Here is a 14,530-nt window from a genome sequence, read left to right on the forward strand (position 1 = left end):
CATTAGTATCTAACATTAGTCTTTTGACATTCTATTTCATTTTGTCCTTATTTCACACCAACAGGAAACTTAAGCCTTTTAACTTCATCACTAGAAACTTAAACCTACTTGTACTCAAAAGTATATATATATATATATATATATATATATATATATATATATATATATATATATATATATATATATAATTTCCAATCCCTTTTTAAACGTTACATAATTAGTTTTATGGGACTTTTCCCTTAAATCCATTATTCTAAAACTTAGTATTTCCTTTGACTGGCTTGGCTGATTCCTACCAACACTTGCGATGTGTCACGTTTGTCGCAATTGTTTAAATTCCTCACATTTGCCCATATATTGAAGTACACAACTATTGCACAAGGGGAGTCTTCCCAAGTATCCCCTTGGTGGAGTGGGTGATCTCTCACGAGGCTTCCTTTCCTCTCTTTCCTTCTACAATGTTTGACTAGATTTGCCTTTGGTGGTTCCTTCCCACTTGTTTTTGAGTTCTTTGGACTTCTTCTTACTCCTTATTGAGTTATGGATCACAGGTTCCTTGAGACTAAAGGCTAAATAATTAGCTTCCTCTTAGGTGTTGGTTTGGTATGCATGCACCTCGTTCCTAATATGGGGAGCTAATCCTTAAAGGTGTGTATCGATCTTCTTGATCTCTGATTCAACCAATTCATGGCATATGGTGATTAGGTACTCAAAGTGTATGGGATAGAAGGGTAGATCTGATTCCTTTATGCTTAGCTGACTAAACCCATGTCCTACTCGAGTCATGTCTTGTTCAGAATGTAATTTCCTTATCATCTGCTTCTTTAGCTCTTCCCAAGGGGTTGCATAGGCTTTGTCTACGCCTAAATCCTTGAATTGGGCACTTCACCAGATGAGAGCTCTTCCAATGAACATGTATGTTGTGAACTTAACTATATGTTCATCAGCCCACTTACTTTTCATTTCCTTTTATCCAGTGGATTAAACTATCTACTCCTCTATCTCCATAAAAGGGCTTGGTTTCTGTTAATGAATTCCTGATAGGATTTTGTCATTTAATCACCTTCCTTATTGCTTCCCTCTTCCTTACTTGCTCTGAGGTTCCCTAACGCATTAGATACTTGACGTTAAATCATGGTCTGAATGGTGGTTGGGTTAATCAAGGCTAGCATTGAAGGGTTGTTATCCTAAAATAATAGCAAGTAGGTTATTCATCGATCCTATATCTGACTAATGGGGTTGTGATCGAGTCTTCATGTGTCTTGATTTACTATGAATATTTTATAAACTCTGTTATAGCAAGCCACAGTTGCTATCCTAGCAACCAGTCTTCTTATTGCGAAAAAAATTTCCTCTTATCCTATGAACATTTTTCCTTTATTGTTCCTTAATTCCTAACTAAATTAATCCCATACGGTTTTTAGGGTATAATATAATCTGAGGGTAAATCAAAAGGGTAAATTTTGAAATTTTGAACAGCAAGCGACGGGCACACAATATGCGCCTCACGCACCTGAAACAGATCAAAATTAAACTTGCTTCACTGATTAGTCGCTTCTATTATTAGTCACTACGAGGATTGTGACAAGGTTCCTTCTGGCGACCTCTTCTACATGTGATTCCTTACTCAGACTGATGTTTACCTTAGTCTTCCCTTTGCTCTTGCTCTCTATTTATCTGGTATGGCTCTAAGTTCCATGCTGAGCATGATTTGCGGTGGTCATTAGGTCACTCGATTGACCCTGACTTATGAGGTTGATACTAGTGGGATGGTTCCTATTCCTATTATAGACATGGATAATACTACTCTAGGGAAAATGTGGGTGTTGGTTCGAGGAGATGGTCGATAGTGGAGGGTTCCTGATGATGATGTTGTGGAGCCGATCAGATAGGTGGCGCCGGAGCATATTCCTAAGCCTGCCTTCGAGAGGCATCACAGACCTAGGCATGAAGAGCCTGACCAGCCGGAGCCGACTCTACGCAATGTGATGTGGTGTTTGGATGCTATAGAAGAGGAGCACCGTTGGATTTGGCCTCGATTTCTAGGATGAGGCATCATTTGGGGATGGATCATCCACTCAGGATTGCATGAAAGAATGCTAGGAGAGATGCCTTTGTATGCCTGCTATATGAGCTTGTAGACTTGCGTGCTAGTACTAATCAGTCAGTGATAGGATGGCCTATTTAGGTTATGCGTGTGGTCGATTACTCGATGCTCGAATGCTACTTGCTTTGTGCATGAGGAGTTCCGATTAACTTCAACTAACTAGTAAATGAATATGCTAAGTTACATATTATTGAGACTAGATAATTTTAGTAGGTTAGGTTTTAACTCTATTGCGCAGCTCTTGTATGAGTCCAACCATTGTAGCGTAAGACCTTTCATTCGAAGAATTATCTGGTGTCGGTAATATGTAATTGTATTCGTGAGCTAGTTATAGGGTGTAAGAGGGAGTTCTTTCTGCAGCTGATAGCGGAGAATAGTGTGGGGGTTGCCCTAGGAAAACCTAGGAAGAGGTTCGGTGTTGGGTGCATTGTCTTGTTGAGGGTTCTATGTGTAGATAAGCGAGTAACATGGTGGATTCGAGGTGATCCTTGGGGAAAATACGAAGAGATGTGGAAGGTAGTTGGGCTCGTACTACTAAACCAACGGATCCGTACTCGAGTCAAGGGGAGTCACGATGATACCGGGAAGCTTGTAAGTTTTAGGACTCCTCGATGTATATATATATATATATATATATATATATATATATATATATATATATATGTTATGATGGTTTGTGTGGTCTATTTTTAGTATGGTGGCCACACGAGGAGCATCTGGCAATGGTTTTGGTTTGGGCTCTTCGGCCGGATAGTTGGATGAGCAGATGCAAGACTTCATTTCGTCTGAGATCACCCGCAGCATACTTGAGCATACTCCTGTGATCTTTGGTACGATCAAGGAGGGTATTTTGGAGGTTCTGGAGGAGCACTTGGGCATTTTTTGTTCTGAGATGGTAGCATTGATGGGAGCTCGCACTTTGACCTTCCTTGAGTTCCGGTCTTGTAGGGCTCCGAAGTTCTTCGAGGAGAATGAATCCATTGCGAGTAAACGTTGGTTAACGGATGTCGCGAATGCATTCCGCACTAGCAGTTGTCCTGAGGGGGCAAAGGTCGGACTTGCTTCCTGTCTTTTGAAAGGCAGAGCTCGAGATTGGTGGGAGGAGGTTGGACGCACCGTAGGGGATGAGGCGTTTGATTCGATGACATGGGATGACTTTGTGACAAGATTTTGAGTTGAGTTTGCACACTTGATTGTGGTGCGGTAGTTGGCGAGGAAGTTTTAGGACCTTCACCATACTTTTGAGACAGTGGCTGAGATCACCGCTATATTCCGTGAGATGTCGTTGCTAGTTCTGCAATATGTGGTGGATGAGGATATGAGTAAGGAGATATTGTTGGGTTTTGTGTACTATAACACTCCTACGGTGCACATACAACCCTAATAGCTTTGGATGTAAGTTTTCTCTAGTTATACATGCAATAAAATTTCCAAAGCATGAAGCCTACAACTAGCATAAAATTTTGGCATAGAAATCATAAAATCAAGTTAAAAGAATACCTCTTTATTGTAGCTTGTAGTTTTGGCCTTTCAAGAGCTTAGAACCTCAAGTGAAATGCCTCAAATTGTTCACAAACACCATGAACAAAGGAGGACTTTGAGAGAGAGGCTAGACACTCTAAAATCGATTATGATTCTCTTAGAATACTTAGGGTGAACCGATTTTGGCTAAGGGGTAACATTTATATAGTGTAGGATTCCAAGAGTCATGGGTAAACCCTAATCCATACACTTAGGTTATAATCCATATTTCATGTGGGCTAACTCTTCATGGATACTTACATAAACTTAGCCCATCATGAATCAATAGCCCAAACACTGTATATATCACTGATTTACATAATCAGTCCCTATTAATTTAATTAGTCTCTTTTGATCACTAAATTAATTCCAAATTAATTCTTGATCAATACTAATTAAATAATATGATTTCAAAATTAATATATTATACTTGTAATATATTAATAAATCATAAATAACCTCTTTCTCAAAAATCCATCCTATCAGATTGTTCTGATGAAGGCAACCCATATGGACCATGCTACTCTCGGGTCAAGTACATACCAATTATAGTTATGGGCTTAGACACCTAATCCAACAATCTCCCACTTGGTTAAGTCTAATAACTATAATTGCAGGTACGACTTCAAAACCCGACTAGCAATCGTAGCTCTAAAAATCCGCTGTCGAACTCTGACCTAGTCAATGACGCGTCCATTAGATAAGGGATCATATATTCCTCCATTCTAGATATCGTAAGAACTGTGACATGGATTATAATCATTCTCTCTGTTCATGTGTTGTTTCCCGATTTCCGATTTATGACGACCGACTAATTGAACAAATCAAATCAGTCCAGGCTTGGCCAAACGCTTAGGGTTGTCATCACTAAATCATCAAGGGGCCCACATATATCGCTTTTATCCCACATTGGATAAAAGAAATTGAAAAACTCCGACTCAAATGCTTGCTTGTACTTACTCATCAAATCACACACAACAATATGTGTTATAATACCAAGTTACTGGTGCGTTTACATATGTCAATGTGCAACCGACTTGTAAACTACAACTCACATGTCTTGGTTTCAAGAATATAAGATATTATCATCTCATGATCACTCGTGATAAAATCCATGAAGTGATTCAAATGAGCGTGGGTTTAATCCAATACTCAAATCATATTACAGGACTACTCATGAACACTGCAGCAAACTTGTGCTATGTCTAAACGCCTTTAGACAATCTATAGACCCATTCATGACAGTCTAGCTTCAATACCTACTTCCAAAGTATGATCGAATGTGGATAGTTTGAATAACCTAGGTATTCGGGAATTCAAAACATGCAAAGTGAAACACAAGAATAATCGAATCCAATATGGTCTCAAAACTTTTGACTATAAATAAAACACCTTTTATTTAATCACCATATCGATTACACATTATTCGTTTTACAATGTTTCGACTGATCAACTTAATACTTGAATTGAAACAATATTCGTCTCATGCTCCAACCATGCACACTATGTTTATCTATGGTCCTTACTTTGTGAAATATATCAATTGTAAACATTTCCAATGACACTCATTTCACAATTCCAAATCCTTATCGTAAGTGTAAGAATACCAAGTCCTTGCCACTTACTGTAATCTGTTAGATTCTAAGCTTATATGCAGTGATCCTTTTGTAATGACTATATACACAAGTCACATAGACTTTGCCAATTACAAAACATTCCATTGGAGATTGTTACAAGAAAATTCCATAGATACGAACTCTCATATTGAAAGCACATTCCTTTGAACATCCTTCTAGCATAAGAGTTTCTAACTTACTCATAGATTCTTGATATCCAACTCCCATTATGGAAACTTTTCCATAATTGCCATATGACTATCCATTCTTAATAGAATTTTTTCTATTCAAAATTATATCAATATGGTCCATTCATTACTTTACTTCCAACTGTCCTTAAGCAACCAATCCTTAGCGAACCTCAGATCGTCCTTGACAGTTGTTTAATAACTTTAGTCATATCCGGTTCTAGTCCTTTTTCCCTCTTAATGCCCTAGGCATGTGGAAAATTAGAACATGAGAATATTATAGCACATGCAATCGATCCTATATCCAAAGCATATGGGACACGATTCATAATGTCTTACATAAAGACCTGATACTTTACCAGTCTCTTGCTATAAAACTTCCATATATAGAATTTCCTTATGTCAAATCTTTTCAACATAACATTCATATATGTCCTTGACTAAATTTGATTAAAATTCTCAATCTAAAATATTAGAATTGAAATGAAGTATAAGTTTGTGACAACCCGAAATTTCTATTCTGTACAACCATTCACTTCAGTAGGAGTCAAAACTGTTTCTGCTAATTTTCAAGCTTTTTGGAATAAGTTTGAGTATTTTAAGATTAGTACTTCAGGAGATAACATGAGAGAGGATGCCCTAGGGTTTATTGTGCAACAATATATTTCCAAAACTCCAAGAATTTGGAGTTTACGGCCTAAACAAAGGTGTTTATGGCCGTAAACCCTAAAAGAGGGTATAAATATGACACTTAGTCATTATTTATCACTTTTCACAATTTCAAGATCAAAAACTCAATTCTCTCTCAAGTATCATCAAACATTTCTTCAAGATCTTCAACTTGTAAGTGTTTCTAGCCCTAAAAAGTTGATATCTTACTTAATCTAGTGATCTAACATGATTCCATCCGTGAAATCATTCCAAAAGTGTAGATCTTCAAGTTTCACCAAGAACACCAAGAACACACACTAGTGTTCTTGGATTTTTAGCACCTTTTCAAGCTTCTACCTACTAAGTACTTCTATCCTAGAGTATTATAGAGCTTGTTACACTTCTAAACATCAAGAAAACACCCAAGAAACCAAGGATCAAAGGTGTTTACGGTCCAAGATGTTCTTGGACCGTAAACCCTAAAAAGGGTGCCAAGGTGTGCCCTAGTCCATTCTAAGCCTTGGAAACTAGCCTAGATCCCTTCCTTGATGTGCTTAGTACTTGAAAACATCATAAAACCATAAACCATTTGGGTTTACAACCGTAAACCCAAAGGGAAATGGTCCAAGGACCGTAAACTCCTAAAAGGAGTGAAATGGTGCCCTAATCTCTTCCTAAGGCTTAAACATGAAGTAGGAATGCTTCTTGTGATCTTTAAGGCTTCAAAACACAAAATGGTCAAAGAAACATGAGTTTACGGCCGTAAACTCATGGGTTTACGACCGTAAACTCAATGAGTTATGGTCACAAAACCGTAAACTCCAATAAAGGGTCCCCTTGAACCCTAAACTCAATAGCAATGTCCTACAACACTTAGATGCAATCCTTAGGACTTATAGCACTTATATAAGGTGTTTTACATGTCCTAGGATGTCTAAACTTTGTTAATTAGTTGTTTAAAGACTAATTGGATACATATATGTGTTATTATATGTTAACTAGGATCATTGTGTGTGTACAAGTCTTCACTTGACACCTAGCAATCCTATATCATCAGTTCATCCAAACCACTCACTACAGGTGAGTTCATACCCCTTAATTAACCTTTTAAATGTTTTTAAATGCTTTTATGGGGGGGGGGGGATACAAGTTGAACAATTATAGTTATTATATCAATCACATGTGATTAATAACTACCAAACAAGTGGATTTCTTACTTTTCAAACTGTGTTACCAAACTGTTTTACTTCAAACTGTCTTACAAACTCTTTTACATACCAAATGCTTTTATCAAACTCTTTTACATGTTAAATACTTTTACTTAAACTCTTTTAACTTATATTCTGTGTATCTATATAGATATAGTTATATAAGTAGGATTGAAAAGACTTAGGACTGATAGCTCACCTTACTTCCTGTTCCTTGTTTGGTTGTGGACTTAGGGTATTCAGGTTATTTGTCCGAAGGTCGTTGGAATCCTAGTTATATATCATGTATATGTGTGTAGATATAAAAGGTTACTTCTTCATTCAGTTCAATGCCTTTGGGTAGCAAAGGTATACAAACATGTTCATATACACAAACAACATTACTTGTAAACTATAATAGGTATAGTTTAGGATGATTCTATTACTAGAACAATGAAACATACAATGAGTCAGTTCATTCATGAGTAATACATAGTGATGAGAAACAAACATAATACATGGTGATGAGAAACAAACATAATACATAGTGATGAGAAACAAACATAATACATAGTGATGAGAAACAAACATAATACATAGTAATGAGAAACAAACATAATACACAGTGATGAGAAACAAAACATATAGGCTAGACAGAGAAAGAACACATAATACAACTAGCACATACATATACATATACATATACATTACATACAGTTATGTGAGCCACTTAACGGGGGCATGGCACTACCTTTCATGACCCGTTTTGTATCCAAAATCTCCTTAAATGGGGAGCATATGAATTTGTGTATAGATCTATACTGGATTGACTATCCTACACCTTGCTGCTCGCTACAGTGGGACTTGCAAGTCTACGGGTGCCAAACGTCATTTCTTACGACGTCTTACATCGTCGTTTTACTATAGAGTCGGTAGCAGGATACAGGCCGATCACATGGTACTTTAAATAACAAATAGTTTAAAGTAATTAGTACAACAGTAGTTACTTAATACAACACTACAATACTATTTCATTTTCCCTTTACATTTACTTTGTGATATTCACACAATAAACAATAATGTAAAAACTATATTTTTGGTTAATGATAGTCAGATTTGGGAAAATACACACTCTTACAAGAGTCACACACACAGATACTAGATGCCTTGGTAGAAGGCTACTTTTAGTAGGAAACATAGGGTTTTCTAGGAGAGTTCAAACAATTACAAACTTTTACAAAACTTATACATTACAAGACTTACAAACACTTTCATAACAAATACAGACATTAATATACTTATGTTCTCACCAGCTTTAAAGCTGATAAACTCTTTCAAAATAACTTGTATTATCAGGTCGCCAGTAGGCAGGTACCGGTGCCAGGTTTTGAGAAGATGGAGCTCGTTCAAGACTCATCTTTTATTTTGATGTATATTTTTGGTGTCTATATAACTTGACAGAACACACTTGTATGAAATTATATTATTAATGAAATGGATGATGTTGTTGCTTGTTTACTACTTTGCATTGTTGTGATACTGAACATGATGTCCTCCACCCCCGAACGTTTCCACAGTTCCGGTTTTGGGGTGTGACAAAGTTCCTCTCCCTTAATTATAGCAAAACAACTTTTCAAACCCTGCAACTTTGCGAATTGAAACCTTTGTCTTGTATAATTAAAATTGCTAACTCGCAACACTTACCATAATAATTATGCTCCCACTAGCATAATAATTATTATCTTACTAGCATAACACTTATGCTCCCACTAGCTTTGACATGTACCCAAAAATAAGCTGGACTTCTAGAAATCAATACTTGTTGACTTGCTTACCAAAGTTCAGATTTATGATACAAGACGCTTCAATAAGACTTTATCTAAGCTTCTCAAACTCATACACCTTTCCTTAGATAGCTCACATGTGTGTCTAAATAATTTTAGAACTTACAACAATAAGTCTCAAATGTTTAGACCTTTTGCCATTTCTCACAATTCGAACTATGAAGAAGGATGCCGTAATCATAATCGAATTTTAGAATGAAAATATCACAATTGCTAACTCTTTAAAATCTACTTAGTGAAAGTGTTTCCTCACAATCATTTTAATTAAACGGAGAGAAACCTTATGACACTTAGACTTGACGGTGTATGTGTTCATATCCATGTGAATATGTCATTCCCAACCATTATCATAAGACAAGGTCTATGACAAATTCAAACTTATATGGACTGAATTTGTTCAATCTTAATTTCTTGCCACTTGGCAGCGCAAGGGCCTACCATTTCTTCCAAGTTATTATGCAAACAATTGAGTACTCATAGAACTCACATGCATAGTCAACCAACTGAAATGAGCACAGAAGCAAGAATATGTCAACACGATAGGTTACAAACCTCAAGTCGCATGCTGGTGTTAAACAATAGGTTTACTCTTGATTAGTTCTTGAAACTTTTCAAGATATTTAAGACTCCCACTGACCTCTTGACATATAAGTTTCTCTTTGTCAAGAAACATTACTTGACAAACAAATATTCAAGAGTTAGCGCTGTTTCTTATCAAGACGAACACTTCTGACAATCGGTCTTAGTTGATCTTTGTTTTATCCAAAACATCCTAACTTACTAATTTCAAATGTACAAGAGTAGAAAAGATTTTACTCTACATTTGATAAATGTTATAAACCTTTCTTATGATTATGTCACTCAAGGCAAAATCTTGGAGTATGACTCTAAGACTTGATTTTGGAACGAAGTATGATTGACCTTTGATTTAACCATTTCAACAATTTACGATTCCTCTTCGTAGCCATACAAATGCACTAAGGTATCCTTAGAGGATAAATTGTTACATGGTTCCATAATCATAAGGATGATCATAAAACATGATACTAAAGTACTCTCCCTTCCTTTCAGATTGGAGAAAATTTTATCTTTCTGCCTAATTTGATTCTTCTTATTCATTCTGCTATACATTGAAACTTTTCCAATGACTCAAAACTATACTTAATCTTCTAATCATAACCATATTTACAAAACTTTAGTAAACCATGACGAATAGTCTTATCGTTCTTTGTGATGGACCTAACCAGCGTACAACCAAGTGTACCCGATCTCCTAGTCCTTCAATTGACTTACATATACATGTGAACAAGGAATTAGTCTTAATTTCCGAAAGACGAAGGTTCTCATTCATCATACAATACAAGTTGCATGATTCAAAGTTTCTATCCAATTGAGACTTGGTGATGAGAATCTTTCCTTGTTTGGTAAATTATGTTACTACCACAAACGAAAGAATCAAATCCATTTTCAATATTGCTAACAATATATAATAACCAATTTTCACAAACGCCATTGCAAGGAAATATAAAACAAGATAAAATTCAAAATTTATCTTTATTTATAAAATGCGGATAAATTTTCCCTTACAATGCAATTACAACTGAAAAACTATGTTATTACATATTTCTAAGCAATTTATCATAACTCCTAAGTGGCAGCTCAAAATTCTGATCATCAAACCATGTGACCAAAATCCACTTCTTCATGATCATACTCAGCATGCTATTACCTTTTTTCTCTTTGATTCTGCAAAACATCAAAATGTAACTTTACATCGTGTAATAAGAATCAATAAATGGGAACTTAATAGAGTTAGATAATGAGCTTACCTGAAGTGAACAATACAATTTGATTCTACCATCTCTTAGCTCTCTCAGCTAGTCAGGGCAGCTTCGCTTCCAATGTCTCTTTTCTTGGCAATAGAAACAAACAGACTCCTTTGGAATGGTACACGAGACAATCACAGACTTAGCCTTTCTCTTTGCCTTGGAAAGAGAAATCTTTTCTGGACTTCCAATGTTTCCAATGTCAATTTCCATGGAAGTTTGGGAAGTAGATCTTCCAATAAAATTTGCTTTACCAGTGCGTCAAATCATTGTTGATTCAACAACAATTAGCAAATAGGTAAGATCAATAAGGGTCACGTCGCGGTCTGTCATATAGTAGTCTTTAACAAACTGAATTTACGACTTGGGAAGTGACCGAGGAGCCAAATATACAACCAACTTCCTTGACACAACGACTCCTAACATTCTCAACCTATCAATGTGTGACTTCATCTCCAAGACATGTGCACACACAGACCTTCCATCTTGGTGTTTGCTAGCCAATAGGGCTTGAGTGACCTTGAACTTTTCAAGTCCTTGAACTTGTGGGTTAGGGAGAACTATTGGAGGAGGTGGAGGAAGTGAAGTATGATATTGTGGAATATCATCTTCATGTGGAAAGCTTTTTCCATAAAACTCGGGAAGACCATAGTTGTCTGACCTAGACATCTATAATGGGAGAAATTCAAGTTAGTTGATTTAAGTCCTTAATATAACACCCAACATGAAATATTAAGGCTAGGACCCAACACAATATTCTACAATTCGGAAGAGGGATGCCGTTATCCAATAGTAAAATATTTGAAGGTAGGTGAATGAAAATTTACCAATTTCCACCATGAAAAACGAAAATGAATTTTAGGTTTTAAATGAATTGAAATTCCTAGATTTTTTGAGATTTATTGAACTTTTCAATGGCATATTTAAATCTCGATTATGCCCTTCAAGTTTGTGACTGGGATGCCGAGGATCACAAACAAGGTGTAAATTACCATGCAAATTAGCTTGGTACACTTAATGTTACAAATCACCTAATCAATGTGTCGGTTAACCACAAACGCTCCATTGATCCATGATTAACATCGAGCTACCCATTGCCATCCTTCATTAGTTTCATATTAGTGTGTCAGTTAACCACACACGCTCCACTAACGACTAATAAGGTGTAATGTGCAATTTCATGGGTTAGCATCAAATTCACATTTTTCCTAAGTAACTAAGATTAGGAATTTATAAAAGTATTTAGTTAATTGATATTTCATTATAGTTTTAATGAGAATTAATATCCTATCCTACCCATTAAACCACCATTTTATAGGCAGTAACCTTATACCCCTTATAGACCAGCTTCGTGAATGAGGGCTACTAACGGTAAGATTGACCTTTTACTTATACATATATAGTATATTAAACTTTTAATTTTATATAGTATAAGGGTGTATTTTAAACTTTTAAGATACTAGGTGGTTTAATCTTTTAATTAAACTAGACTTTGAATTTAATTAAACTCAAACCATATAATTATGGATTTATTAATACTCTTTTAATTAAACACTTTAATCAATTTAATAAAGTCCATAAGGTGTAATTGAACTATTCAAAGCATCTAGGTTATTAAAAATTCAAAATTAAAACTATTTAATTAATTTTTAAGTTATGAACCCAAGAGTTGTATCTTTTGAAACCTTTCAATTACTAGATGTTTTAGAATTCAATATGACAAACTAAAACTTTTTAATTAAACTTTTCAAATTTCAAAACTTGAGGGCAAGTTTTGAAACTCTTCAAAACTCTTCATTTCCATAACTTATGAGTTTAATGTTATTTTAATGGATAAGACTTTTCATGTTCCATAACTTGAGTACAAGTTATGGAACTCATTAAAACATTTAGATCAATTTTAACAAATAAAATTATCATATAATTCATGATTGATCTAACTAAACTCATATAACAAGATAATATCAAATCAACAATTTACACGTAACTTTGTTTATCATATAACCAACAATTATCTTAAAAATTTGACAATTATCTTTTCATTGGATGAGTATAATCACTACCATATCAGAAAAAACAGATTTTATGATGTAAAACAGTTTGTGGTAGTGATCCCAATCCAATATAGGCCAAAAAAAAGCTGAAAATCTGCCATCTGCCAGTGCAACTCGTCGAGCCAGGCTTTGGAATCGACGAGTTCATCATGAACTCGTCGAGCTTATCAATGGAGTCGGCGAGTTCAGCCTGCCGAAGGCCTTTTCCAGTTTGCTTTAACTTTGAACAATGAACAATGTAACTATATAACAGAAAACTACCCATGGCACTGATACCACTATTGGTTTTTGTGTACTATAACACTCCTATGGTGCATATACAACCCTAATAGCTTTGGATCTAAATTTTCTCTAGTTATACATGCAATAAAATTTCCAAAGCATGAAGCCTACAACAAGCATACAATTTTGGCATATAAATCATAAAATCAAGTTAGAAGAATACCTCTTTATTGTAGCTTGTAGTTTTGGCCTTTCAAGAGCTTAGAACCTCAAGTGTGATGCCTCAAATTATTCACAAACACCATGAACAAAGGTGGACTTTGAGAGAGAGGCTAGACACTCTAAAATCGATTATGATTCTCTTAGAATACATAGGGTGAACCGATTTTGGCTAAGGGGTGACATTTATATAGTGTAGGATTGCAAGAGTCATGGTTAAACCCTAATCCATACACTTAGGTTAAGATCCATATTTCATGTGGGCTAACTCTTTGTGGATACTTACATAAACTTAGCCCATCATGGATCAATAGGCCAATCATTGTATATATTACTGATTTACATAATCAGTCCCCCGTTACTTTAATTAGTGTCTTTTGATCACTAAATTAATTCCAAATTAATTCTTGATCAATACTAATTACATAATATGATTTCATAATTAATATATTATAATTGTAATATATTAATAAATCATAAATAACCTCTTTCTTAAATATCCATCCTATCAGATTGTTCTAGTGAAGGCAACCCAAATGGACCATGCTACTCTCGGGTCAAGTACATGCCAATTATAGTTATGGGCTTAGACACCTAATCCAACAGATATACCATGAGATGTTGAGGAGTGATATCCGTCAGTGTGGGAGCCGATCTAGTTGCAGGACACTAGAGGATATGATTACGTGAGCCAAGGAGAGAGAGAGAGAGAGAGAGAGAGAGAGAGAGAGAGAGAGAGAGAGAGAGAGAGAGAGAGAGAGAGAGAGAGAGAGAGAGAGAGAGAGAGAGAATTGGAGAAGAAGAGGAAGCCAGATCATGTTTAGGGTTCACAGAGTTCGGGAAAGAGGCCCAAGGTATTTGATTCGAGATCGAGAGGCCAGCAGGGTCGGGGGCGTTGCGGCAAGTGCGACAGGACGCACGATGGGGCATGCATGGTGGGTGGTTCCCGCTGCTTCAATTGCGAAAGGACCTGATTTGCTTCCATTGCAATCAGAAGGGCCATAAGAAGGCAAATTCCCTAAGTTTTGCAACCGGAGGACCAGTTGCAGCACCCGCTACAGCTACTCTTCGGATTAGTGATGGCCACCAGGGCAA

The sequence above is a fragment of the Lactuca virosa genome, chromosome 1 (assembly GCF_052849685.1).
Source record: "Lactuca virosa cultivar CGN04683 chromosome 1, Lactuca_virosa_CGN04683_v6, whole genome shotgun sequence".
Classification (NCBI taxonomy): Eukaryota; Viridiplantae; Streptophyta; class Magnoliopsida; order Asterales; family Asteraceae; genus Lactuca; species Lactuca virosa.